The 26,365-nt window shown below is 34.9% G+C and overlaps 27 non-coding genes across 27 annotated transcripts; all 27 read left to right on the forward strand.

Annotated features, from left to right (window-relative positions):
* Positions 1 to 291: 291 nt before the first annotated feature.
* Positions 292 to 365, forward strand: Trnat-agu (transfer RNA threonine (anticodon AGU)). Its single transcript has one exon. It is a non-coding gene; the product is annotated as a tRNA-Thr (tRNA).
* Positions 366 to 1,217: 852 nt separating this feature from the next.
* On the forward strand, positions 1,218 to 1,291 carry Trnat-agu (transfer RNA threonine (anticodon AGU)). Its single transcript has one exon. It is a non-coding gene; the product is annotated as a tRNA-Thr (tRNA).
* Positions 1,292 to 2,143: 852 nt separating this feature from the next.
* On the forward strand, positions 2,144 to 2,217 carry Trnat-agu (transfer RNA threonine (anticodon AGU)). Its single transcript has one exon. It is a non-coding gene; the product is annotated as a tRNA-Thr (tRNA).
* Positions 2,218 to 3,069: 852 nt separating this feature from the next.
* On the forward strand, positions 3,070 to 3,143 carry Trnat-agu (transfer RNA threonine (anticodon AGU)). The gene has a single exon. It is a non-coding gene; the product is annotated as a tRNA-Thr (tRNA).
* An 852-nt stretch (positions 3,144 to 3,995) lies between these two features.
* On the forward strand, positions 3,996 to 4,069 carry Trnat-agu (transfer RNA threonine (anticodon AGU)). Its single transcript has one exon. It is a non-coding gene; the product is annotated as a tRNA-Thr (tRNA).
* Positions 4,070 to 4,921: 852 nt separating this feature from the next.
* Trnat-agu (transfer RNA threonine (anticodon AGU)) lies at positions 4,922 to 4,995 on the forward strand. The gene has a single exon. It is a non-coding gene; the product is annotated as a tRNA-Thr (tRNA).
* Positions 4,996 to 5,847: 852 nt separating this feature from the next.
* Positions 5,848 to 5,921, forward strand: Trnat-agu (transfer RNA threonine (anticodon AGU)). The gene has a single exon. It is a non-coding gene; the product is annotated as a tRNA-Thr (tRNA).
* An 852-nt stretch (positions 5,922 to 6,773) lies between these two features.
* Positions 6,774 to 6,847, forward strand: Trnat-agu (transfer RNA threonine (anticodon AGU)). The gene has a single exon. It is a non-coding gene; the product is annotated as a tRNA-Thr (tRNA).
* Positions 6,848 to 7,699: 852 nt separating this feature from the next.
* On the forward strand, positions 7,700 to 7,773 carry Trnat-agu (transfer RNA threonine (anticodon AGU)). The gene has a single exon. It is a non-coding gene; the product is annotated as a tRNA-Thr (tRNA).
* An 852-nt stretch (positions 7,774 to 8,625) lies between these two features.
* Positions 8,626 to 8,699, forward strand: Trnat-agu (transfer RNA threonine (anticodon AGU)). The gene has a single exon. It is a non-coding gene; the product is annotated as a tRNA-Thr (tRNA).
* Positions 8,700 to 9,551: 852 nt separating this feature from the next.
* On the forward strand, positions 9,552 to 9,625 carry Trnat-agu (transfer RNA threonine (anticodon AGU)). Its single transcript has one exon. It is a non-coding gene; the product is annotated as a tRNA-Thr (tRNA).
* An 852-nt stretch (positions 9,626 to 10,477) lies between these two features.
* On the forward strand, positions 10,478 to 10,551 carry Trnat-agu (transfer RNA threonine (anticodon AGU)). Its single transcript has one exon. It is a non-coding gene; the product is annotated as a tRNA-Thr (tRNA).
* An 852-nt stretch (positions 10,552 to 11,403) lies between these two features.
* On the forward strand, positions 11,404 to 11,477 carry Trnat-agu (transfer RNA threonine (anticodon AGU)). The gene has a single exon. It is a non-coding gene; the product is annotated as a tRNA-Thr (tRNA).
* Positions 11,478 to 12,329: 852 nt separating this feature from the next.
* On the forward strand, positions 12,330 to 12,403 carry Trnat-agu (transfer RNA threonine (anticodon AGU)). The gene has a single exon. It is a non-coding gene; the product is annotated as a tRNA-Thr (tRNA).
* Positions 12,404 to 13,255: 852 nt separating this feature from the next.
* Trnat-agu (transfer RNA threonine (anticodon AGU)) lies at positions 13,256 to 13,329 on the forward strand. Its single transcript has one exon. It is a non-coding gene; the product is annotated as a tRNA-Thr (tRNA).
* Positions 13,330 to 14,181: 852 nt separating this feature from the next.
* Trnat-agu (transfer RNA threonine (anticodon AGU)) lies at positions 14,182 to 14,255 on the forward strand. The gene has a single exon. It is a non-coding gene; the product is annotated as a tRNA-Thr (tRNA).
* Positions 14,256 to 15,107: 852 nt separating this feature from the next.
* On the forward strand, positions 15,108 to 15,181 carry Trnat-agu (transfer RNA threonine (anticodon AGU)). The gene has a single exon. It is a non-coding gene; the product is annotated as a tRNA-Thr (tRNA).
* An 852-nt stretch (positions 15,182 to 16,033) lies between these two features.
* Positions 16,034 to 16,107, forward strand: Trnat-agu (transfer RNA threonine (anticodon AGU)). Its single transcript has one exon. It is a non-coding gene; the product is annotated as a tRNA-Thr (tRNA).
* An 852-nt stretch (positions 16,108 to 16,959) lies between these two features.
* Positions 16,960 to 17,033, forward strand: Trnat-agu (transfer RNA threonine (anticodon AGU)). Its single transcript has one exon. It is a non-coding gene; the product is annotated as a tRNA-Thr (tRNA).
* An 852-nt stretch (positions 17,034 to 17,885) lies between these two features.
* Positions 17,886 to 17,959, forward strand: Trnat-agu (transfer RNA threonine (anticodon AGU)). The gene has a single exon. It is a non-coding gene; the product is annotated as a tRNA-Thr (tRNA).
* An 852-nt stretch (positions 17,960 to 18,811) lies between these two features.
* Positions 18,812 to 18,885, forward strand: Trnat-agu (transfer RNA threonine (anticodon AGU)). Its single transcript has one exon. It is a non-coding gene; the product is annotated as a tRNA-Thr (tRNA).
* Positions 18,886 to 19,737: 852 nt separating this feature from the next.
* On the forward strand, positions 19,738 to 19,811 carry Trnat-agu (transfer RNA threonine (anticodon AGU)). Its single transcript has one exon. It is a non-coding gene; the product is annotated as a tRNA-Thr (tRNA).
* An 852-nt stretch (positions 19,812 to 20,663) lies between these two features.
* On the forward strand, positions 20,664 to 20,737 carry Trnat-agu (transfer RNA threonine (anticodon AGU)). The gene has a single exon. It is a non-coding gene; the product is annotated as a tRNA-Thr (tRNA).
* Positions 20,738 to 21,589: 852 nt separating this feature from the next.
* Positions 21,590 to 21,663, forward strand: Trnat-agu (transfer RNA threonine (anticodon AGU)). The gene has a single exon. It is a non-coding gene; the product is annotated as a tRNA-Thr (tRNA).
* Positions 21,664 to 22,515: 852 nt separating this feature from the next.
* Trnat-agu (transfer RNA threonine (anticodon AGU)) lies at positions 22,516 to 22,589 on the forward strand. The gene has a single exon. It is a non-coding gene; the product is annotated as a tRNA-Thr (tRNA).
* A 2,383-nt stretch (positions 22,590 to 24,972) lies between these two features.
* On the forward strand, positions 24,973 to 25,046 carry Trnat-agu (transfer RNA threonine (anticodon AGU)). Its single transcript has one exon. It is a non-coding gene; the product is annotated as a tRNA-Thr (tRNA).
* An 852-nt stretch (positions 25,047 to 25,898) lies between these two features.
* Trnat-agu (transfer RNA threonine (anticodon AGU)) lies at positions 25,899 to 25,972 on the forward strand. The gene has a single exon. It is a non-coding gene; the product is annotated as a tRNA-Thr (tRNA).
* The last annotated feature ends 393 nt before the right edge of the window (positions 25,973 to 26,365 follow it).

A 26,365-nucleotide genomic window follows, 5' to 3' on the forward strand; every position in this document is an offset into this window, starting at 1 on the left:
ACAGGTAATTGACAAAAAACTGTTTTGCAACTTCATCTATCAATAAATATGTCAATAGACCGAAACAACAAATATGATAAGATGATACGATAGAAAGACAAATCGATGTATGAACATAAAATCGACCGTGTCGTCTCATACTTAGGAAAAGTAAAACAGAAGCAACTGCATAACGTCTAGAATGTTAATTTTCCTCTGTCTATCTGTATGCACTTGTATATACTTGCCCATAGATCACGGAAGAATAAGTCTAGATATAAATATTGAATATTTCAAATCATTTAACGTGGAGCCTTCATAGCTCAGTTGGTTAGAGCGCCAGTCTAGTAAACTGGAGGTCGAGAGTTCGACTCTCTCTGAAGGCTATTTTTTTGCTGTCATTTTCTGTTATTTTGCCTCACGTACACTTACTCTTTATTTATCCCCCTATTCGTGATAACATTTAGAACTTTCATAAAGTGCATCTCGATCAGTTACACTGGTTTGTGAGCAGGCTAAGCAATAATTTGAATTGTTAAAATGCAATTTCATTTGAACTGCTTCATCTATAAATGAATGGTTAATTAAAGGATTACAAGAAGTGGATCATGAATAATTTCAACCGAAGATTTGACTCGTCCATACGAAAGGTTGAAAAATTATATCGCCAAATTTTGATATCATTTAGAAATGCGAATTGAACGTTTGATCTGGCTTGTAGCAAATGTCAAAAACATTAAGTTCCAAATGAGAAATTTTGCTCTCAAATTCAAAAAGCCATTGTGAGATTCGAACTGCGGTCCTCGGTATTCCCTGTCTGGCCGTCAACCGACTGAGCTATGGCGACAGAATAGTTTCAGACATCAGAATTGTATACTTATATCTAGTGGTTACTTTCGACTTCGAAAAGATAAGTACATCTTTTTGGTTATTTAGCGTCATGACAAACAGGTAATTGACAAAAAACTGTTTTGCAACTTCATCTATCAATAAATATGTCAATAGACCGAAACAACAAATATGATAAGATGATACGATAGAAAGACAAATCGATGTATGAACATAAAATCGACCGTGTCGTCTCATACTTAGGAAAAGTAAAACAGAAGCAACTGCATAACGTCTAGAATGTTAATTTTCCTCTGTCTATCTGTATGCACTTGTATATACTTGCCCATAGATCACGGAAGAATAAGTCTAGATATAAATATTGAATATTTCAAATCATTTAACGTGGAGCCTTCATAGCTCAGTTGGTTAGAGCGCCAGTCTAGTAAACTGGAGGTCGAGAGTTCGACTCTCTCTGAAGGCTATTTTTTTGCTGTCATTTTCTGTTATTTTGCCTCACGTACACTTACTCTTTATTTATCCCCCTATTCGTGATAACATTTAGAACTTTCATAAAGTGCATCTCGATCAGTTACACTGGTTTGTGAGCAGGCTAAGCAATAATTTGAATTGTTAAAATGCAATTTCATTTGAACTGCTTCATCTATAAATGAATGGTTAATTAAAGGATTACAAGAAGTGGATCATGAATAATTTCAACCGAAGATTTGACTCGTCCATACGAAAGGTTGAAAAATTATATCGCCAAATTTTGATATCATTTAGAAATGCGAATTGAACGTTTGATCTGGCTTGTAGCAAATGTCAAAAACATTAAGTTCCAAATGAGAAATTTTGCTCTCAAATTCAAAAAGCCATTGTGAGATTCGAACTGCGGTCCTCGGTATTCCCTGTCTGGCCGTCAACCGACTGAGCTATGGCGACAGAATAGTTTCAGACATCAGAATTGTATACTTATATCTAGTGGTTACTTTCGACTTCGAAAAGATAAGTACATCTTTTTGGTTATTTAGCGTCATGACAAACAGGTAATTGACAAAAAACTGTTTTGCAACTTCATCTATCAATAAATATGTCAATAGACCGAAACAACAAATATGATAAGATGATACGATAGAAAGACAAATCGATGTATGAACATAAAATCGACCGTGTCGTCTCATACTTAGGAAAAGTAAAACAGAAGCAACTGCATAACGTCTAGAATGTTAATTTTCCTCTGTCTATCTGTATGCACTTGTATATACTTGCCCATAGATCACGGAAGAATAAGTCTAGATATAAATATTGAATATTTCAAATCATTTAACGTGGAGCCTTCATAGCTCAGTTGGTTAGAGCGCCAGTCTAGTAAACTGGAGGTCGAGAGTTCGACTCTCTCTGAAGGCTATTTTTTTGCTGTCATTTTCTGTTATTTTGCCTCACGTACACTTACTCTTTATTTATCCCCCTATTCGTGATAACATTTAGAACTTTCATAAAGTGCATCTCGATCAGTTACACTGGTTTGTGAGCAGGCTAAGCAATAATTTGAATTGTTAAAATGCAATTTCATTTGAACTGCTTCATCTATAAATGAATGGTTAATTAAAGGATTACAAGAAGTGGATCATGAATAATTTCAACCGAAGATTTGACTCGTCCATACGAAAGGTTGAAAAATTATATCGCCAAATTTTGATATCATTTAGAAATGCGAATTGAACGTTTGATCTGGCTTGTAGCAAATGTCAAAAACATTAAGTTCCAAATGAGAAATTTTGCTCTCAAATTCAAAAAGCCATTGTGAGATTCGAACTGCGGTCCTCGGTATTCCCTGTCTGGCCGTCAACCGACTGAGCTATGGCGACAGAATAGTTTCAGACATCAGAATTGTATACTTATATCTAGTGGTTACTTTCGACTTCGAAAAGATAAGTACATCTTTTTGGTTATTTAGCGTCATGACAAACAGGTAATTGACAAAAAACTGTTTTGCAACTTCATCTATCAATAAATATGTCAATAGACCGAAACAACAAATATGATAAGATGATACGATAGAAAGACAAATCGATGTATGAACATAAAATCGACCGTGTCGTCTCATACTTAGGAAAAGTAAAACAGAAGCAACTGCATAACGTCTAGAATGTTAATTTTCCTCTGTCTATCTGTATGCACTTGTATATACTTGCCCATAGATCACGGAAGAATAAGTCTAGATATAAATATTGAATATTTCAAATCATTTAACGTGGAGCCTTCATAGCTCAGTTGGTTAGAGCGCCAGTCTAGTAAACTGGAGGTCGAGAGTTCGACTCTCTCTGAAGGCTATTTTTTTGCTGTCATTTTCTGTTATTTTGCCTCACGTACACTTACTCTTTATTTATCCCCCTATTCGTGATAACATTTAGAACTTTCATAAAGTGCATCTCGATCAGTTACACTGGTTTGTGAGCAGGCTAAGCAATAATTTGAATTGTTAAAATGCAATTTCATTTGAACTGCTTCATCTATAAATGAATGGTTAATTAAAGGATTACAAGAAGTGGATCATGAATAATTTCAACCGAAGATTTGACTCGTCCATACGAAAGGTTGAAAAATTATATCGCCAAATTTTGATATCATTTAGAAATGCGAATTGAACGTTTGATCTGGCTTGTAGCAAATGTCAAAAACATTAAGTTCCAAATGAGAAATTTTGCTCTCAAATTCAAAAAGCCATTGTGAGATTCGAACTGCGGTCCTCGGTATTCCCTGTCTGGCCGTCAACCGACTGAGCTATGGCGACAGAATAGTTTCAGACATCAGAATTGTATACTTATATCTAGTGGTTACTTTCGACTTCGAAAAGATAAGTACATCTTTTTGGTTATTTAGCGTCATGACAAACAGGTAATTGACAAAAAACTGTTTTGCAACTTCATCTATCAATAAATATGTCAATAGACCGAAACAACAAATATGATAAGATGATACGATAGAAAGACAAATCGATGTATGAACATAAAATCGACCGTGTCGTCTCATACTTAGGAAAAGTAAAACAGAAGCAACTGCATAACGTCTAGAATGTTAATTTTCCTCTGTCTATCTGTATGCACTTGTATATACTTGCCCATAGATCACGGAAGAATAAGTCTAGATATAAATATTGAATATTTCAAATCATTTAACGTGGAGCCTTCATAGCTCAGTTGGTTAGAGCGCCAGTCTAGTAAACTGGAGGTCGAGAGTTCGACTCTCTCTGAAGGCTATTTTTTTGCTGTCATTTTCTGTTATTTTGCCTCACGTACACTTACTCTTTATTTATCCCCCTATTCGTGATAACATTTAGAACTTTCATAAAGTGCATCTCGATCAGTTACACTGGTTTGTGAGCAGGCTAAGCAATAATTTGAATTGTTAAAATGCAATTTCATTTGAACTGCTTCATCTATAAATGAATGGTTAATTAAAGGATTACAAGAAGTGGATCATGAATAATTTCAACCGAAGATTTGACTCGTCCATACGAAAGGTTGAAAAATTATATCGCCAAATTTTGATATCATTTAGAAATGCGAATTGAACGTTTGATCTGGCTTGTAGCAAATGTCAAAAACATTAAGTTCCAAATGAGAAATTTTGCTCTCAAATTCAAAAAGCCATTGTGAGATTCGAACTGCGGTCCTCGGTATTCCCTGTCTGGCCGTCAACCGACTGAGCTATGGCGACAGAATAGTTTCAGACATCAGAATTGTATACTTATATCTAGTGGTTACTTTCGACTTCGAAAAGATAAGTACATCTTTTTGGTTATTTAGCGTCATGACAAACAGGTAATTGACAAAAAACTGTTTTGCAACTTCATCTATCAATAAATATGTCAATAGACCGAAACAACAAATATGATAAGATGATACGATAGAAAGACAAATCGATGTATGAACATAAAATCGACCGTGTCGTCTCATACTTAGGAAAAGTAAAACAGAAGCAACTGCATAACGTCTAGAATGTTAATTTTCCTCTGTCTATCTGTATGCACTTGTATATACTTGCCCATAGATCACGGAAGAATAAGTCTAGATATAAATATTGAATATTTCAAATCATTTAACGTGGAGCCTTCATAGCTCAGTTGGTTAGAGCGCCAGTCTAGTAAACTGGAGGTCGAGAGTTCGACTCTCTCTGAAGGCTATTTTTTTGCTGTCATTTTCTGTTATTTTGCCTCACGTACACTTACTCTTTATTTATCCCCCTATTCGTGATAACATTTAGAACTTTCATAAAGTGCATCTCGATCAGTTACACTGGTTTGTGAGCAGGCTAAGCAATAATTTGAATTGTTAAAATGCAATTTCATTTGAACTGCTTCATCTATAAATGAATGGTTAATTAAAGGATTACAAGAAGTGGATCATGAATAATTTCAACCGAAGATTTGACTCGTCCATACGAAAGGTTGAAAAATTATATCGCCAAATTTTGATATCATTTAGAAATGCGAATTGAACGTTTGATCTGGCTTGTAGCAAATGTCAAAAACATTAAGTTCCAAATGAGAAATTTTGCTCTCAAATTCAAAAAGCCATTGTGAGATTCGAACTGCGGTCCTCGGTATTCCCTGTCTGGCCGTCAACCGACTGAGCTATGGCGACAGAATAGTTTCAGACATCAGAATTGTATACTTATATCTAGTGGTTACTTTCGACTTCGAAAAGATAAGTACATCTTTTTGGTTATTTAGCGTCATGACAAACAGGTAATTGACAAAAAACTGTTTTGCAACTTCATCTATCAATAAATATGTCAATAGACCGAAACAACAAATATGATAAGATGATACGATAGAAAGACAAATCGATGTATGAACATAAAATCGACCGTGTCGTCTCATACTTAGGAAAAGTAAAACAGAAGCAACTGCATAACGTCTAGAATGTTAATTTTCCTCTGTCTATCTGTATGCACTTGTATATACTTGCCCATAGATCACGGAAGAATAAGTCTAGATATAAATATTGAATATTTCAAATCATTTAACGTGGAGCCTTCATAGCTCAGTTGGTTAGAGCGCCAGTCTAGTAAACTGGAGGTCGAGAGTTCGACTCTCTCTGAAGGCTATTTTTTTGCTGTCATTTTCTGTTATTTTGCCTCACGTACACTTACTCTTTATTTATCCCCCTATTCGTGATAACATTTAGAACTTTCATAAAGTGCATCTCGATCAGTTACACTGGTTTGTGAGCAGGCTAAGCAATAATTTGAATTGTTAAAATGCAATTTCATTTGAACTGCTTCATCTATAAATGAATGGTTAATTAAAGGATTACAAGAAGTGGATCATGAATAATTTCAACCGAAGATTTGACTCGTCCATACGAAAGGTTGACAAATTATATCGCCAAATTTTGATATCATTTAGAAATGCGAATTGAACGTTTGATCTGGCTTGTAGCAAATGTCAAAAACATTAAGTTCCAAATGAGAAATTTTGCTCTCAAATTCAAAAAGCCATTGTGAGATTCGAACTGCGGTCCTCGGTATTCCCTGTCTGGCCGTCAACCGACTGAGCTATGGCGACAGAATAGTTTCAGACATCAGAATTGTATACTTATATCTAGTGGTTACTTTCGACTTCGAAAAGATAAGTACATCTTTTTGGTTATTTAGCGTCATGACAAACAGGTAATTGACAAAAAACTGTTTTGCAACTTCATCTATCAATAAATATGTCAATAGACCGAAACAACAAATATGATAAGATGATACGATAGAAAGACAAATCGATGTATGAACATAAAATCGACCGTGTCGTCTCATACTTAGGAAAAGTAAAACAGAAGCAACTGCATAACGTCTAGAATGTTAATTTTCCTCTGTCTATCTGTATGCACTTGTATATACTTGCCCATAGATCACGGAAGAATAAGTCTAGATATAAATATTGAATATTTCAAATCATTTAACGTGGAGCCTTCATAGCTCAGTTGGTTAGAGCGCCAGTCTAGTAAACTGGAGGTCGAGAGTTCGACTCTCTCTGAAGGCTATTTTTTTGCTGTCATTTTCTGTTATTTTGCCTCACGTACACTTACTCTTTATTTATCCCCCTATTCGTGATAACATTTAGAACTTTCATAAAGTGCATCTCGATCAGTTACACTGGTTTGTGAGCAGGCTAAGCAATAATTTGAATTGTTAAAATGCAATTTCATTTGAACTGCTTCATCTATAAATGAATGGTTAATTAAAGGATTACAAGAAGTGGATCATGAATAATTTCAACCGAAGATTTGACTCGTCCATACGAAAGGTTGACAAATTATATCGCCAAATTTTGATATCATTTAGAAATGCGAATTGAACGTTTGATCTGGCTTGTAGCAAATGTCAAAAACATTAAGTTCCAAATGAGAAATTTTGCTCTCAAATTCAAAAAGCCATTGTGAGATTCGAACTGCGGTCCTCGGTATTCCCTGTCTGGCCGTCAACCGACTGAGCTATGGCGACAGAATAGTTTCAGACATCAGAATTGTATACTTATATCTAGTGGTTACTTTCGACTTCGAAAAGATAAGTACATCTTTTTGGTTATTTAGCGTCATGACAAACAGGTAATTGACAAAAAACTGTTTTGCAACTTCATCTATCAATAAATATGTCAATAGACCGAAACAACAAATATGATAAGACGATACGATAGAAAGACAAATCGATGTATGAACATAAAATCGACCGTGTCGTCTCATACTTAGGAAAAGTAAAACAGAAGCAACTGCATAACGTCTAGAATGTTAATTTTCCTCTGTCTATCTGTATGCACTTGTATATACTTGCCCATAGATCACGGAAGAATAAGTCTAGATATAAATATTGAATATTTCAAATCATTTAACGTGGAGCCTTCATAGCTCAGTTGGTTAGAGCGCCAGTCTAGTAAACTGGAGGTCGAGAGTTCGACTCTCTCTGAAGGCTATTTTTTTGCTGTCATTTTCTGTTATTTTGCCTCACGTACACTTACTCTTTATTTATCCCCCTATTCGTGATAACATTTAGAACTTTCATAAAGTGCATCTCGATCAGTTACACTGGTTTGTGAGCAGGCTAAGCAATAATTTGAATTGTTAAAATGCAATTTCATTTGAACTGCTTCATCTATAAATGAATGGTTAATTAAAGGATTACAAGAAGTGGATCATGAATAATTTCAACCGAAGATTTGACTCGTCCATACGAAAGGTTGACAAATTATATCGCCAAATTTTGATATCATTTAGAAATGCGAATTGAACGTTTGATCTGGCTTGTAGCAAATGTCAAAAACATTAAGTTCCAAATGAGAAATTTTGCTCTCAAATTCAAAAAGCCATTGTGAGATTCGAACTGCGGTCCTCGGTATTCCCTGTCTGGCCGTCAACCGACTGAGCTATGGCGACAGAATAGTTTCAGACATCAGAATTGTATACTTATATCTAGTGGTTACTTTCGACTTCGAAAAGATAAGTACATCTTTTTGGTTATTTAGCGTCATGACAAACAGGTAATTGACAAAAAACTGTTTTGCAACTTCATCTATCAATAAATATGTCAATAGACCGAAACAACAAATATGATAAGATGATACGATAGAAAGACAAATCGATGTATGAACATAAAATCGACCGTGTCGTCTCATACTTAGGAAAAGTAAAACAGAAGCAACTGCATAACGTCTAGAATGTTAATTTTCCTCTGTCTATCTGTATGCACTTGTATATACTTGCCCATAGATCACGGAAGAATAAGTCTAGATATAAATATTGAATATTTCAAATCATTTAACGTGGAGCCTTCATAGCTCAGTTGGTTAGAGCGCCAGTCTAGTAAACTGGAGGTCGAGAGTTCGACTCTCTCTGAAGGCTATTTTTTTGCTGTCATTTTCTGTTATTTTGCCTCACGTACACTTACTCTTTATTTATCCCCCTATTCGTGATAACATTTAGAACTTTCATAAAGTGCATCTCGATCAGTTACACTGGTTTGTGAGCAGGCTAAGCAATAATTTGAATTGTTAAAATGCAATTTCATTTGAACTGCTTCATCTATAAATGAATGGTTAATTAAAGGATTACAAGAAGTGGATCATGAATAATTTCAACCGAAGATTTGACTCGTCCATACGAAAGGTTGACAAATTATATCGCCAAATTTTGATATCATTTAGAAATGCGAATTGAACGTTTGATCTGGCTTGTAGCAAATGTCAAAAACATTAAGTTCCAAATGAGAAATTTTGCTCTCAAATTCAAAAAGCCATTGTGAGATTCGAACTGCGGTCCTCGGTATTCCCTGTCTGGCCGTCAACCGACTGAGCTATGGCGACAGAATAGTTTCAGACATCAGAATTGTATACTTATATCTAGTGGTTACTTTCGACTTCGAAAAGATAAGTACATCTTTTTGGTTATTTAGCGTCATGACAAACAGGTAATTGACAAAAAACTGTTTTGCAACTTCATCTATCAATAAATATGTCAATAGACCGAAACAACAAATATGATAAGATGATACGATAGAAAGACAAATCGATGTATGAACATAAAATCGACCGTGTCGTCTCATACTTAGGAAAAGTAAAACAGAAGCAACTGCATAACGTCTAGAATGTTAATTTTCCTCTGTCTATCTGTATGCACTTGTATATACTTGCCCATAGATCACGGAAGAATAAGTCTAGATATAAATATTGAATATTTCAAATCATTTAACGTGGAGCCTTCATAGCTCAGTTGGTTAGAGCGCCAGTCTAGTAAACTGGAGGTCGAGAGTTCGACTCTCTCTGAAGGCTATTTTTTTGCTGTCATTTTCTGTTATTTTGCCTCACGTACACTTACTCTTTATTTATCCCCCTATTCGTGATAACATTTAGAACTTTCATAAAGTGCATCTCGATCAGTTACACTGGTTTGTGAGCAGGCTAAGCAATAATTTGAATTGTTAAAATGCAATTTCATTTGAACTGCTTCATCTATAAATGAATGGTTAATTAAAGGATTACAAGAAGTGGATCATGAATAATTTCAACCGAAGATTTGACTCGTCCATACGAAAGGTTGACAAATTATATCGCCAAATTTTGATATCATTTAGAAATGCGAATTGAACGTTTGATCTGGCTTGTAGCAAATGTCAAAAACATTAAGTTCCAAATGAGAAATTTTGCTCTCAAATTCAAAAAGCCATTGTGAGATTCGAACTGCGGTCCTCGGTATTCCCTGTCTGGCCGTCAACCGACTGAGCTATGGCGACAGAATAGTTTCAGACATCAGAATTGTATACTTATATCTAGTGGTTACTTTCGACTTCGAAAAGATAAGTACATCTTTTTGGTTATTTAGCGTCATGACAAACAGGTAATTGACAAAAAACTGTTTTGCAACTTCATCTATCAATAAATATGTCAATAGACCGAAACAACAAATATGATAAGATGATACGATAGAAAGACAAATCGATGTATGAACATAAAATCGACCGTGTCGTCTCATACTTAGGAAAAGTAAAACAGAAGCAACTGCATAACGTCTAGAATGTTAATTTTCCTCTGTCTATCTGTATGCACTTGTATATACTTGCCCATAGATCACGGAAGAATAAGTCTAGATATAAATATTGAATATTTCAAATCATTTAACGTGGAGCCTTCATAGCTCAGTTGGTTAGAGCGCCAGTCTAGTAAACTGGAGGTCGAGAGTTCGACTCTCTCTGAAGGCTATTTTTTTGCTGTCATTTTCTGTTATTTTGCCTCACGTACACTTACTCTTTATTTATCCCCCTATTCGTGATAACATTTAGAACTTTCATAAAGTGCATCTCGATCAGTTACACTGGTTTGTGAGCAGGCTAAGCAATAATTTGAATTGTTAAAATGCAATTTCATTTGAACTGCTTCATCTATAAATGAATGGTTAATTAAAGGATTACAAGAAGTGGATCATGAATAATTTCAACCGAAGATTTGACTCGTCCATACGAAAGGTTGACAAATTATATCGCCAAATTTTGATATCATTTAGAAATGCGAATTGAACGTTTGATCTGGCTTGTAGCAAATGTCAAAAACATTAAGTTCCAAATGAGAAATTTTGCTCTCAAATTCAAAAAGCCATTGTGAGATTCGAACTGCGGTCCTCGGTATTCCCTGTCTGGCCGTCAACCGACTGAGCTATGGCGACAGAATAGTTTCAGACATCAGAATTGTATACTTATATCTAGTGGTTACTTTCGACTTCGAAAAGATAAGTACATCTTTTTGGTTATTTAGCGTCATGACAAACAGGTAATTGACAAAAAACTGTTTTGCAACTTCATCTATCAATAAATATGTCAATAGACCGAAACAACAAATATGATAAGATGATACGATAGAAAGACAAATCGATGTATGAACATAAAATCGACCGTGTCGTCTCATACTTAGGAAAAGTAAAACAGAAGCAACTGCATAACGTCTAGAATGTTAATTTTCCTCTGTCTATCTGTATGCACTTGTATATACTTGCCCATAGATCACGGAAGAATAAGTCTAGATATAAATATTGAATATTTCAAATCATTTAACGTGGAGCCTTCATAGCTCAGTTGGTTAGAGCGCCAGTCTAGTAAACTGGAGGTCGAGAGTTCGACTCTCTCTGAAGGCTATTTTTTTGCTGTCATTTTCTGTTATTTTGCCTCACGTACACTTACTCTTTATTTATCCCCCTATTCGTGATAACATTTAGAACTTTCATAAAGTGCATCTCGATCAGTTACACTGGTTTGTGAGCAGGCTAAGCAATAATTTGAATTGTTAAAATGCAATTTCATTTGAACTGCTTCATCTATAAATGAATGGTTAATTAAAGGATTACAAGAAGTGGATCATGAATAATTTCAACCGAAGATTTGACTCGTCCATACGAAAGGTTGACAAATTATATCGCCAAATTTTGATATCATTTAGAAATGCGAATTGAACGTTTGATCTGGCTTGTAGCAAATGTCAAAAACATTAAGTTCCAAATGAGAAATTTTGCTCTCAAATTCAAAAAGCCATTGTGAGATTCGAACTGCGGTCCTCGGTATTCCCTGTCTGGCCGTCAACCGACTGAGCTATGGCGACAGAATAGTTTCAGACATCAGAATTGTATACTTATATCTAGTGGTTACTTTCGACTTCGAAAAGATAAGTACATCTTTTTGGTTATTTAGCGTCATGACAAACAGGTAATTGACAAAAAACTGTTTTGCAACTTCATCTATCAATAAATATGTCAATAGACCGAAACAACAAATATGATAAGACGATACGATAGAAAGACAAATCGATGTATGAACATAAAATCGACCGTGTCGTCTCATACTTAGGAAAAGTAAAACAGAAGCAACTGCATAACGTCTAGAATGTTAATTTTCCTCTGTCTATCTGTATGCACTTGTATATACTTGCCCATAGATCACGGAAGAATAAGTCTAGATATAAATATTGAATATTTCAAATCATTTAACGTGGAGCCTTCATAGCTCAGTTGGTTAGAGCGCCAGTCTAGTAAACTGGAGGTCGAGAGTTCGACTCTCTCTGAAGGCTATTTTTTTGCTGTCATTTTCTGTTATTTTGCCTCACGTACACTTACTCTTTATTTATCCCCCTATTCGTGATAACATTTAGAACTTTCATAAAGTGCATCTCGATCAGTTACACTGGTTTGTGAGCAGGCTAAGCAATAATTTGAATTGTTAAAATGCAATTTCATTTGAACTGCTTCATCTATAAATGAATGGTTAATTAAAGGATTACAAGAAGTGGATCATGAATAATTTCAACCGAAGATTTGACTCGTCCATACGAAAGGTTGACAAATTATATCGCCAAATTTTGATATCATTTAGAAATGCGAATTGAACGTTTGATCTGGCTTGTAGCAAATGTCAAAAACATTAAGTTCCAAATGAGAAATTTTGCTCTCAAATTCAAAAAGCCATTGTGAGATTCGAACTGCGGTCCTCGGTATTCCCTGTCTGGCCGTCAACCGACTGAGCTATGGCGACAGAATAGTTTCAGACATCAGAATTGTATACTTATATCTAGTGGTTACTTTCGACTTCGAAAAGATAAGTACATCTTTTTGGTTATTTAGCGTCATGACAAACAGGTAATTGACAAAAAACTGTTTTGCAACTTCATCTATCAATAAATATGTCAATAGACCGAAACAACAAATATGATAAGATGATACGATAGAAAGACAAATCGATGTATGAACATAAAATCGACCGTGTCGTCTCATACTTAGGAAAAGTAAAACAGAAGCAACTGCATAACGTCTAGAATGTTAATTTTCCTCTGTCTATCTGTATGCACTTGTATATACTTGCCCATAGATCACGGAAGAATAAGTCTAGATATAAATATTGAATATTTCAAATCATTTAACGTGGAGCCTTCATAGCTCAGTTGGTTAGAGCGCCAGTCTAGTAAACTGGAGGTCGAGAGTTCGACTCTCTCTGAAGGCTATTTTTTTGCTGTCATTTTCTGTTATTTTGCCTCACGTACACTTACTCTTTATTTATCCCCCTATTCGTGATAACATTTAGAACTTTCATAAAGTGCATCTCGATCAGTTACACTGGTTTGTGAGCAGGCTAAGCAATAATTTGAATTGTTAAAATGCAATTTCATTTGAACTGCTTCATCTATAAATGAATGGTTAATTAAAGGATTACAAGAAGTGGATCATGAATAATTTCAACCGAAGATTTGACTCGTCCATACGAAAGGTTGACAAATTATATCGCCAAATTTTGATATCATTTAGAAATGCGAATTGAACGTTTGATCTGGCTTGTAGCAAATGTCAAAAACATTAAGTTCCAAATGAGAAATTTTGCTCTCAAATTCAAAAAGCCATTGTGAGATTCGAACTGCGGTCCTCGGTATTCCCTGTCTGGCCGTCAACCGACTGAGCTATGGCGACAGAATAGTTTCAGACATCAGAATTGTATACTTATATCTAGTGGTTACTTTCGACTTCGAAAAGATAAGTACATCTTTTTGGTTATTTAGCGTCATGACAAACAGGTAATTGACAAAAAACTGTTTTGCAACTTCATCTATCAATAAATATGTCAATAGACCGAAACAACAAATATGATAAGATGATACGATAGAAAGACAAATCGATGTATGAACATAAAATCGACCGTGTCGTCTCATACTTAGGAAAAGTAAAACAGAAGCAACTGCATAACGTCTAGAATGTTAATTTTCCTCTGTCTATCTGTATGCACTTGTATATACTTGCCCATAGATCACGGAAGAATAAGTCTAGATATAAATATTGAATATTTCAAATCATTTAACGTGGAGCCTTCATAGCTCAGTTGGTTAGAGCGCCAGTCTAGTAAACTGGAGGTCGAGAGTTCGACTCTCTCTGAAGGCTATTTTTTTGCTGTCATTTTCTGTTATTTTGCCTCACGTACACTTACTCTTTATTTATCCCCCTATTCGTGATAACATTTAGAACTTTCATAAAGTGCATCTCGATCAGTTACACTGGTTTGTGAGCAGGCTAAGCAATAATTTGAATTGTTAAAATGCAATTTCATTTGAACTGCTTCATCTATAAATGAATGGTTAATTAAAGGATTACAAGAAGTGGATCATGAATAATTTCAACCGAAGATTTGACTCGTCCATACGAAAGGTTGACAAATTATATCGCCAAATTTTGATATCATTTAGAAATGCGAATTGAACGTTTGATCTGGCTTGTAGCAAATGTCAAAAACATTAAGTTCCAAATGAGAAATTTTGCTCTCAAATTCAAAAAGCCATTGTGAGATTCGAACTGCGGTCCTCGGTATTCCCTGTCTGGCCGTCAACCGACTGAGCTATGGCGACAGAATAGTTTCAGACATCAGAATTGTATACTTATATCTAGTGGTTACTTTCGACTTCGAAAAGATAAGTACATCTTTTTGGTTATTTAGCGTCATGACAAACAGGTAATTGACAAAAAACTGTTTTGCAACTTCATCTATCAATAAATATGTCAATAGACCGAAACAACAAATATGATAAGATGATACGATAGAAAGACAAATCGATGTATGAACATAAAATCGACCGTGTCGTCTCATACTTAGGAAAAGTAAAACAGAAGCAACTGCATAACGTCTAGAATGTTAATTTTCCTCTGTCTATCTGTATGCACTTGTATATACTTGCCCATAGATCACGGAAGAATAAGTCTAGATATAAATATTGAATATTTCAAATCATTTAACGTGGAGCCTTCATAGCTCAGTTGGTTAGAGCGCCAGTCTAGTAAACTGGAGGTCGAGAGTTCGACTCTCTCTGAAGGCTATTTTTTTGCTGTCATTTTCTGTTATTTTGCCTCACGTACACTTACTCTTTATTTATCCCCCTATTCGTGATAACATTTAGAACTTTCATAAAGTGCATCTCGATCAGTTACACTGGTTTGTGAGCAGGCTAAGCAATAATTTGAATTGTTAAAATGCAATTTCATTTGAACTGCTTCATCTATAAATGAATGGTTAATTAAAGGATTACAAGAAGTGGATCATGAATAATTTCAACCGAAGATTTGACTCGTCCATACGAAAGGTTGACAAATTATATCGCCAAATTTTGATATCATTTAGAAATGCGAATTGAACGTTTGATCTGGCTTGTAGCAAATGTCAAAAACATTAAGTTCCAAATGAGAAATTTTGCTCTCAAATTCAAAAAGCCATTGTGAGATTCGAACTGCGGTCCTCGGTATTCCCTGTCTGGCCGTCAACCGACTGAGCTATGGCGACAGAATAGTTTCAGACATCAGAATTGTATACTTATATCTAGTGGGTACTTTCGACTTCGAAAAGATAAGTACATCTTTTTGGTTATTTAGCGTCATGACAAACAGGTAATTGACAAAAAACTGTTTTGCAACTTCATCTATCAATAAATATGTCAATAGACCGAAACAACAAATATGATAAGACGATACGATAGAAAGACAAATCGATGTATGAACATAAAATCGACCGTGTCGTCTCATACTTAGGAAAAGTAAAACAGAAGCAACTGCATAACGTCTAGAATGTTAATTTTCCTCTGTCTATCTGTATGCACTTGTATATACTTGCCCATAGATCACGGAAGAATAAGTCTAGATATAAATATTGAATATTTCAAATCATTTAACGTGGAGCCTTCATAGCTCAGTTGGTTAGAGCGCCAGTCTAGTAAACTGGAGGTCGAGAGTTCGACTCTCTCTGAAGGCTATTTTTTTGCTGTCATTTTCTGTTATTTTGCCTCACGTACACTTACTCTTTATTTATCCCCCTATTCGTGATAACATTTAGAACTTTCATAAAGTGCATCTCGATCAGTTACACTGGTTTGTGAGCAGGCTAAGCAATAATTTGAATTGTTAAAATGCAATTTCATTTGAACTGCTTCATCTATAAATGAATGGTTAATTAAAGGATTACAAGAAGTGGATCATGAATAATTTCAACCGAAGATTTGACTCGTCCATACGAAAGGTTGACAAATTATATCGCCAAATTTTGATATCATTTAGAAATGCGAATTGAACGTTTGATCTGGCTTGTAGCAAATGTCAAAAACATTAAGTTCCAAATGAGAAATTTTGCTCTCAAATTCAAAAAGCCATTGTGAGATTCGAACTGCGGTCCTCGGTATTCCCTGTCTGGCCGTCAACCGACTGAGCTATGGCGACAGAATAGTTTCAGACATCAGAATTGTATACTTATATCTAGTGGTTACTTTCGACTTCGAAAAGATAAGTACATCTTTTTGGTTATTTAGCGTCATGACAAACAGGTAATTGACAAAAAACTGTTTTGCAACTTCATCTATCAATAAATATGTCAATAGACCGAAACAACAAATATGATAAGATGATACGATAGAAAGACAAATCGATGTATGAACATAAAATCGACCGTGTCGTCTCATACTTAGGAAAAGTAAAACAGAAGCAACTGCATAACGTCTAGAATGTTAATTTTCCTCTGTCTATCTGTATGCACTTGTATATACTTGCCCATAGATCACGGAAGAATAAGTCTAGATATAAATATTGAATATTTCAAATCATTTAACGTGGAGCCTTCATAGCTCAGTTGGTTAGAGCGCCAGTCTAGTAAACTGGAGGTCGAGAGTTCGACTCTCTCTGAAGGCTATTTTTTTGCTGTCATTTTCTGTTATTTTGCCTCACGTACACTTACTCTTTATTTATCCCCCTATTCGTGATAACATTTAGAACTTTCATAAAGTGCATCTCGATCAGTTACACTGGTTTGTGAGCAGGCTAAGCAATAATTTGAATTGTTAAAATGCAATTTCATTTGAACTGCTTCATCTATAAATGAATGGTTAATTAAAGGATTACAAGAAGTGGATCATGAATAATTTCAACCGAAGATTTGACTCGTCCATACGAAAGGTTGACAAATTATATCGCCAAATTTTGATATCATTTAGAAATGCGAATTGAACGTTTGATCTGGCTTGTAGCAAATGTCAAAAACATTAAGTTCCAAATGAGAAATTTTGCTCTCAAATTCAAAAAGCCATTGTGAGATTCGAACTGCGGTCCTCGGTATTCCCTGTCTGGCCGTCAACCGACTGAGCTATGGCGACAGAATAGTTTCAGACATCAGAATTGTATACTTATATCTAGTGGTTACTTTCGACTTCGAAAAGATAAGTACATCTTTTTGGTTATTTAGCGTCATGACAAACAGGTAATTGACAAAAAACTGTTTTGCAACTTCATCTATCAATAAATATGTCAATAGACCGAAACAACAAATATGATAAGACGATACGATAGAAAGACAAATCGATGTATGAACATAAAATCGACCGTGTCGTCTCATACTTAGGAAAAGTAAAACAGAAGCAACTGCATAACGTCTAGAATGTTAATTTTCCTCTGTCTATCTGTATGCACTTGTATATACTTGCCCATAGATCACGGAAGAATAAGTCTAGATATAAATATTGAATATTTCAAATCATTTAACGTGGAGCCTTCATAGCTCAGTTGGTTAGAGCGCCAGTCTAGTAAACTGGAGGTCGAGAGTTCGACTCTCTCTGAAGGCTATTTTTTTGCTGTCATTTTCTGTTATTTTGCCTCACGTACACTTACTCTTTATTTATCCCCCTATTCGTGATAACATTTAGAACTTTCATAAAGTGCATCTCGATCAGTTACACTGGTTTGTGAGCAGGCTAAGCAATAATTTGAATTGTTAAAATGCAATTTCATTTGAACTGCTTCATCTATAAATGAATGGTTAATTAAAGGATTACAAGAAGTGGATCATGAATAATTTCAACCGAAGATTTGACTCGTCCATACGAAAGGTTGACAAATTATATCGCCAAATTTTGATATCATTTAGAAATGCGAATTGAACGTTTGATCTGGCTTGTAGCAAATGTCAAAAACATTAAGTTCCAAATGAGAAATTTTGCTCTCAAATTCAAAAAGCCATTGTGAGATTCGAACTGCGGTCCTCGGTATTCCCTGTCTGGCCGTCAACCGACTGAGCTATGGCGACAGAATAGTTTCAGACATCAGAATTGTATACTTATATCTAGTGGTTACTTTCGACTTCGAAAAGATAAGTACATCTTTTTGGTTATTTAGCGTCATGACAAACAGGTAATTGACAAAAAACTGTTTTGCAACTTCATCTATCAATAAATATGTCAATAGACCGAAACAACAAATATGATAAGATGATACGATAGAAAGACAAATCGATGTATGAACATAAAATCGACCGTGTCGTCTCATACTTAGGAAAAGTAAAACAGAAGCAACTGCATAACGTCTAGAATGTTAATTTTCCTCTGTCTATCTGTATGCACTTGTATATACTTGCCCATAGATCACGGAAGAATAAGTCTAGATATAAATATTGAATATTTCAAATCATTTAACGTGGAGCCTTCATAGCTCAGTTGGTTAGAGCGCCAGTCTAGTAAACTGGAGGTCGAGAGTTCGACTCTCTCTGAAGGCTATTTTTTTGCTGTCATTTTCTGTTATTTTGCCTCACGTACACTTACTCTTTATTTATCCCCCTATTCGTGATAACATTTAGAACTTTCATAAAGTGCATCTCGATCAGTTACACTGGTTTGTGAGCAGGCTAAGCAATAATTTGAATTGTTAAAATGCAATTTCATTTGAACTGCTTCATCTATAAATGAATGGTTAATTAAAGGATTACAAGAAGTGGATCATGAATAATTTCAACCGAAGATTTGACTCGTCCATACGAAAGGTTGACAAATTATATCGCCAAATTTTGATATCATTTAGAAATGCGAATTGAACGTTTGATCTGGCTTGTAGCAAATGTCAAAAACATTAAGTTCCAAATGAGAAATTTTGCTCTCAAATTCAAAAAGCCATTGTGAGATTCGAACTGCGGTCCTCGGTATTCCCTGTCTGGCCGTCAACCGACTGAGCTATGGCGACAGAATAGTTTCAGACATCAGAATTGTATACTTATATCTAGTGGTTACTTTCGACTTCGAAAAGATAAGTACATCTTTTTGGTTATTTAGCGTCATGACAAACAGGTAATTGACAAAAAACTGTTTTGCAACTTCATCTATCAATAAATATGTCAATAGACCGAAACAACAAATATGATAAGACGATACGATAGAAAGACAAATCGATGTATGAACATAAAATCGACCGTGTCGTCTCATACTTAGGAAAAGTAAAACAGAAGCAACTGCATAACGTCTAGAATGTTAATTTTCCTCTGTCTATCTGTATGCACTTGTATATACTTGCCCATAGATCACGGAAGAATAAGTCTAGATATAAATATTGAATATTTCAAATCATTTAACGTGGAGCCTTCATAGCTCAGTTGGTTAGAGCGCCAGTCTAGTAAACTGGAGGTCGAGAGTTCGACTCTCTCTGAAGGCTATTTTTTTGCTGTCATTTTCTGTTATTTTGCCTCACGTACACTTACTCTTTATTTATCCCCCTATTCGTGATAACATTTAGAACTTTCATAAAGTGCATCTCGATCAGTTACACTGGTTTGTGAGCAGGCTAAGCAATAATTTGAATTGTTAAAATGCAATTTCATTTGAACTGCTTCATCTATAAATGAATGGTTAATTAAAGGATTACAAGAAGTGGATCATGAATAATTTCAACCGAAGATTTGACTCGTCCATACGAAAGGTTGACAAATTATATCGCCAAATTTTGATATCATTTAGAAATGCGAATTGAACGTTTGATCTGGCTTGTAGCAAATGTCAAAAACATTAAGTTCCAAATGAGAAATTTTGCTCTCAAATTCAAAAAGCCATTGTGAGATTCGAACTGCGGTCCTCGGTATTCCCTGTCTGGCCGTCAACCGACTGAGCTATGGCGACAGAATAGTTTCAGACATCAGAATTGTATACTTATATCTAGTGGTTACTTTCGACTTCGAAAAGATAAGTACATCTTTTTGGTTATTTAGCGTCATGACAAACAGGTAATTGACAAAAAACTGTTTTGCAACTTCATCTATCAATAAATATGTCAATAGACCGAAACAACAAATATGATAAGATGATACGATAGAAAGACAAATCGATGTATGAACATAAAATCGACCGTGTCGTCTCATACTTAGGAAAAGTAAAACAGAAGCAACTGCATAACGTCTAGAATGTTAATTTTCCTCTGTCTATCTGTATGCACTTGTATATACTTGCCCATAGATCACGGAAGAATAAGTCTAGATATAAATATTGAATATTTCAAATCATTTAACGTGGAGCCTTCATAGCTCAGTTGGTTAGAGCGCCAGTCTAGTAAACTGGAGGTCGAGAGTTCGACTCTCTCTGAAGGCTATTTTTTTGCTGTCATTTTCTGTTATTTTGCCTCACGTACACTTACTCTTTATTTATCCCCCTATTCGTGATAACATTTAGAACTTTCATAAAGTGCATCTCGATCAGTTACACTGGTTTGTGAGCAGGCTAAGCAATAATTTGAATTGTTAAAATGCAATTTCATTTGAACTGCTTCATCTATAAATGAATGGTTAATTAAAGGATTACAAGAAGTGGATCATGAATAATTTCAACCGAAGATTTGACTCGTCCATACGAAAGGTTGACAAATTATATCGCCAAATTTTGATATCATTTAGAAATGCGAATTGAACGTTTGATCTGGCTTGTAGCAAATGTCAAAAACATTAAGTTCCAAATGAGAAATTTTGCTCTCAAATTCAAAAAGCCATTGTGAGATTCGAACTGCGGTCCTCGGTATTCCCTGTCTGGCCGTCAACCGACTGAGCTATGGCGACAGAATAGTTTCAGACATCAGAATTGTATACTTATATCTAGTGGTTACTTTCGACTTCGAAAAGATAAGTACATCTTTTTGGTTATTTAGCGTCATGACAAACAGGTAATTGACAAAAAACTGTTTTGCAACTTCATCTATCAATAAATATGTCAATAGACCGAAACAACAAATATGATAAGATGATACGATAGAAAGACAAATCGATGTATGAACATAAAATCGACCGTGTCGTCTCATACTTAGGAAAAGTAAAACAGAAGCAACTGCATAACGTCTAGAATGTTAATTTTCCTCTGTCTATCTGTATGCACTTGTATATACTTGCCCATAGATCACGGAAGAATAAGTCTAGATATAAATATTGAATATTTCAAATCATTTAACGTGGAGCCTTCATAGCTCAGTTGGTTAGAGCGCCAGTCTAGTAAACTGGAGGTCGAGAGTTCGACTCTCTCTGAAGGCTATTTTTTTGCTGTCATTTTCTGTTATTTTGCCTCACGTACACTTACTCTTTATTTATCCCCCTATTCGTGATAACATTTAGAACTTTCATAAAGTGCATCTCGATCAGTTACACTGGTTTGTGAGCAGGCTAAGCAATAATTTGAATTGTTAAAATGCAATTTCATTTGAACTGCTTCATCTATAAATGAATGGTTAATTAAAGGATTACAAGAAGTGGATCATGAATAATTTCAACCGAAGATTTGACTCGTCCATACGAAAGGTTGACAAATTATATCGCCAAATTTTGATATCATTTAGAAATGCGAATTGAACGTTTGATCTGGCTTGTAGCAAATGTCAAAAACATTAAGTTCCAAATGAGAAATTTTGCTCTCAAATTCAAAAAGCCATTGTGAGATTCGAACTGCGGTCCTCGGTATTCCCTGTCTGGCCGTCAACCGACTGAGCTATGGCGACAGAATAGTTTCAGACATCAGAATTGTATACTTATATCTAGTGGTTACTTTCGACTTCGAAAAGATAAGTACATCTTTTTGGTTATTTAGCGTCATGACAAACAGGTAATTGACAAAAAACTGTTTTGCAACTTCATCTATCAATAAATATGTCAATAGACCGAAACAACAAATATGATAAGATGATACGATAGAAAGACAAATCGATGTATGAACATAAAATCGACCGTGTCGTCTCATACTTAGGAAAAGTAAAACAGAAGCAACTGCATAACGTCTAGAATGTTAATTTTCCTCTGTCTATCTGTATGCACTTGTATATACTTGCCCATAGATCACGGAAGAATAAGTCTAGATATAAATATTGAATATTTCAAATCATTTAACGTGGAGCCTTCATAGCTCAGTTGGTTAGAGCGCCAGTCTAGTAAACTGGAGGTCGAGAGTTCGACTCTCTCTGAAGGCTATTTTTTTGCTGTCATTTTCTGTTATTTTGCCTCACGTACACTTACTCTTTATTTATCCCCCTATTCGTGATAACATTTAGAACTTTCATAAAGTGCATCTCGATCAGTTACACTGGTTTGTGAGCAGGCTAAGCAATAATTTGAATTGTTAAAATGCAATTTCATTTGAACTGCTTCATCTATAAATGAATGGTTAATTAAAGGATTACAAGAAGTGGATCATGAATAATTTCAACCGAAGATTTGACTCGTCCATACGAAAGGTTGACAAATTATATCGCCAAATTTTGATATCATTTAGAAATGCGAATTGAACGTTTGATCTGGCTTGTAGCAAATGTCAAAAACATTAAGTTCCAAATGAGAAATTTTGCTCTCAAATTCAAAAAGCCATTGTGAGATTCGAACTGCGGTCCTCGGTATTCCCTGTCTGGCCGTCAACCGACTGAGCTATGGCGACAGAATAGTTTCAGACATCAGAATTGTATACTTATATCTAGTGGTTACTTTCGACTTCGAAAAGATAAGTACATCTTTTTGGTTATTTAGCGTCATGACAAACAGGTAATTGACAAAAAACTGTTTTGCAACTTCATCTATCAATAAATATGTCAATAGACCGAAACAACAAATATGATAAGATGATACGATAGAAAGACAAATCGATGTATGAACATAAAATCGACCGTGTCGTCTCATACTTAGGAAAAGTAAAACAGAAGCAACTGCATAACGTCTAGAATGTTAATTTTCCTCTGTCTATCTGTATGCACTTGTATATACTTGCCCATAGATCACGGAAGAATAAGTCTAGATATAAATATTGAATATTTCAAATCATTTAACGTGGAGCCTTCATAGCTCAGTTGGTTAGAGCGCCAGTCTAGGAATTGTGTGATGTATGTAACAAAGAAAATGAAGATATTATGCATATATTTATAAACTGTGATGAACTAGAAGACTTTCATGATTATTTGTCTACTTTATTATGTAAAATATTTGAACATTGTGACTCTGATAAAATAAGTTTAGTACAGAGTGAAATGTTATTATTAAATGGACTCAGATGGAAAATGAAAGGCGTGAATGACCTTTTCTTAAATTTTGTATTGTCAGTAGCTAGGTTCTGTATCTTTCGGAGAAGAAATTTACTGAAAAATGGACACAAAAATGTAAATTTGATCAAACTGTTCCAATATACATTGAAACATTATGTAACATATTTTTATGTATACCTATGTCAGCAAAACAACAAGAGCAATGTTTTTGAAAAGAACTTTCTAAAAGACAATCCAATTGTACAAGAAACAGATGATGTCTTAGTATTTGATTTGTAAATGTATGATATATAGATGACAAACCTCATTGTTTCTGTTACTGTATGCATATTGATTAATGTTGTTTATATTTGATTAGTTTTATCAGTTTTAACATGTACTATATCCGATGATTTATTTTAATAAAGATAAAAAAAAAAAGAGCGCCAGTCTAGTAAACTGGAGGTCGAGAGTTCGACTCTCTCTGAAGGCTATTTTTTTGCTGTCATTTTCTGTTATTTTGCCTCACGTACACTTACTCTTTATTTATCCCCCTATTCGTGATAACATTTAGAACTTTCATAAAGTGCATCTCGATCAGTTACACTGGTTTGTGAGCAGGCTAAGCAATAATTTGAATTGTTAAAATGCAATTTCATTTGAACTGCTTCATCTATAAATGAATGGTTAATTAAAGGATTACAAGAAGTGGATCATGAATAATTTCAACCGAAGATTTGACTCGTCCATACGAAAGGTTGACAAATTATATCGCCAAATTTTGATATCATTTAGAAATGCGAATTGAACGTTTGATCTGGCTTGTAGCAAATGTCAAAAACATTAAGTTCCAAATGAGAAATTTTGCTCTCAAATTCAAAAAGCCATTGTGAGATTCGAACTGCGGTCCTCGGTATTCCCTGTCTGGCCGTCAACCGACTGAGCTATGGCGACAGAATAGTTTCAGACATCAGAATTGTATACTTATATCTAGTGGTTACTTTCGACTTCGAAAAGATAAGTACATCTTTTTGGTTATTTAGCGTCATGACAAACAGGTAATTGACAAAAAACTGTTTTGCAACTTCATCTATCAATAAATATGTCAATAGACCGAAACAACAAATATGATAAGATGATACGATAGAAAGACAAATCGATGTATGAACATAAAATCGACCGTGTCGTCTCATACTTAGGAAAAGTAAAACAGAAGCAACTGCATAACGTCTAGAATGTTAATTTTCCTCTGTCTATCTGTATGCACTTGTATATACTTGCCCATAGATCACGGAAGAATAAGTCTAGATATAAATATTGAATATTTCAAATCATTTAACGTGGAGCCTTCATAGCTCAGTTGGTTAGAGCGCCAGTCTAGTAAACTGGAGGTCGAGAGTTCGACTCTCTCTGAAGGCTATTTTTTTGCTGTCATTTTCTGTTATTTTGCCTCACGTACACTTACTCTTTATTTATCCCCCTATTCGTGATAACATTTAGAACTTTCATAAAGTGCATCTCGATCAGTTACACTGGTTTGTGAGCAGGCTAAGCAATAATTTGAATTGTTAAAATGCAATTTCATTTGAACTGCTTCATCTATAAATGAATGGTTAATTAAAGGATTACAAGAAGTGGATCATGAATAATTTCAACCGAAGATTTGACTCGTCCATACGAAAGGTTGACAAATTATATCGCCAAATTTTGATATCATTTAGAAATGCGAATTGAACGTTTGATCTGGCTTGTAGCAAATGTCAAAAACATTAAGTTCCAAATGAGAAATTTTGCTCTCAAATTCAAAAAGCCATTGTGAGATTCGAACTGCGGTCCTCGGTATTCCCTGTCTGGCCGTCAACCGACTGAGCTATGGCGACAGAATAGTTTCAGACATCAGAATTGTATACTTATATCTAGTGGTTACTTTCGACTTCGAAAAGATAAGTACATCTTTTTGGTTATTTAGCGTCATGACAAACAGGTAATTGACAAAAAACTGTTTTGCAACTTCATCTATCAATAAATATGTCAATAGACCGAAACAACAAATATGATAAGATGATACGATAGAAAGACAAATCGATGTATGAACATAAAATCGACCGTGTCGTCTCATACTTAGGAAAAGTAAAACAGAAGCAACTGCATAACGTCTAGAATGTTAATTTTCCTCTGTCTATCTGTATGCACTTGTATATACTTGCCCATAGATCACGGAAGAATAAGTCTAGATATAAATATTGAATATTTCAAATCATTTAACGTGGAGCCTTCATAGCTCAGTTGGTTAGAGCGCCAGTCTAGTAAACTGGAGGTCGAGAGTTCGACTCTCTCTGAAGGCTATTTTTTTGCTGTCATTTTCTGTTATTTTGCCTCACGTACACTTACTCTTTATTTATCCCCCTATTCGTGATAACATTTAGAACTTTCATAAAGTGCATCTCGATCAGTTACACTGGTTTGTGAGCAGGCTAAGCAATAATTTGAATTGTTAAAATGCAATTTCATTTGAACTGCTTCATCTATAAATGAATGGTTAATTAAAGGATTACAAGAAGTGGATCATGAATAATTTCAACCGAAGATTTGACTCGTCCATACGAAAGGTTGACAAATTATATCGCCAAATTTTGATATCATTTAGAAATGCGAATTGAACGTTTGATCTGGCTTGTAGCAAATGTCAAAAACATTAAGTTCCAAATGAGAAATGTTGCTCTCAAATTCAAAAAGCC

Source organism: Mytilus californianus, unplaced genomic scaffold, assembly GCF_021869535.1.
Source record: "Mytilus californianus isolate M0D057914Y unplaced genomic scaffold, xbMytCali1.0.p SCAF_5, whole genome shotgun sequence".
NCBI classification, from domain to species: Eukaryota; Metazoa; Mollusca; class Bivalvia; order Mytilida; family Mytilidae; genus Mytilus; species Mytilus californianus.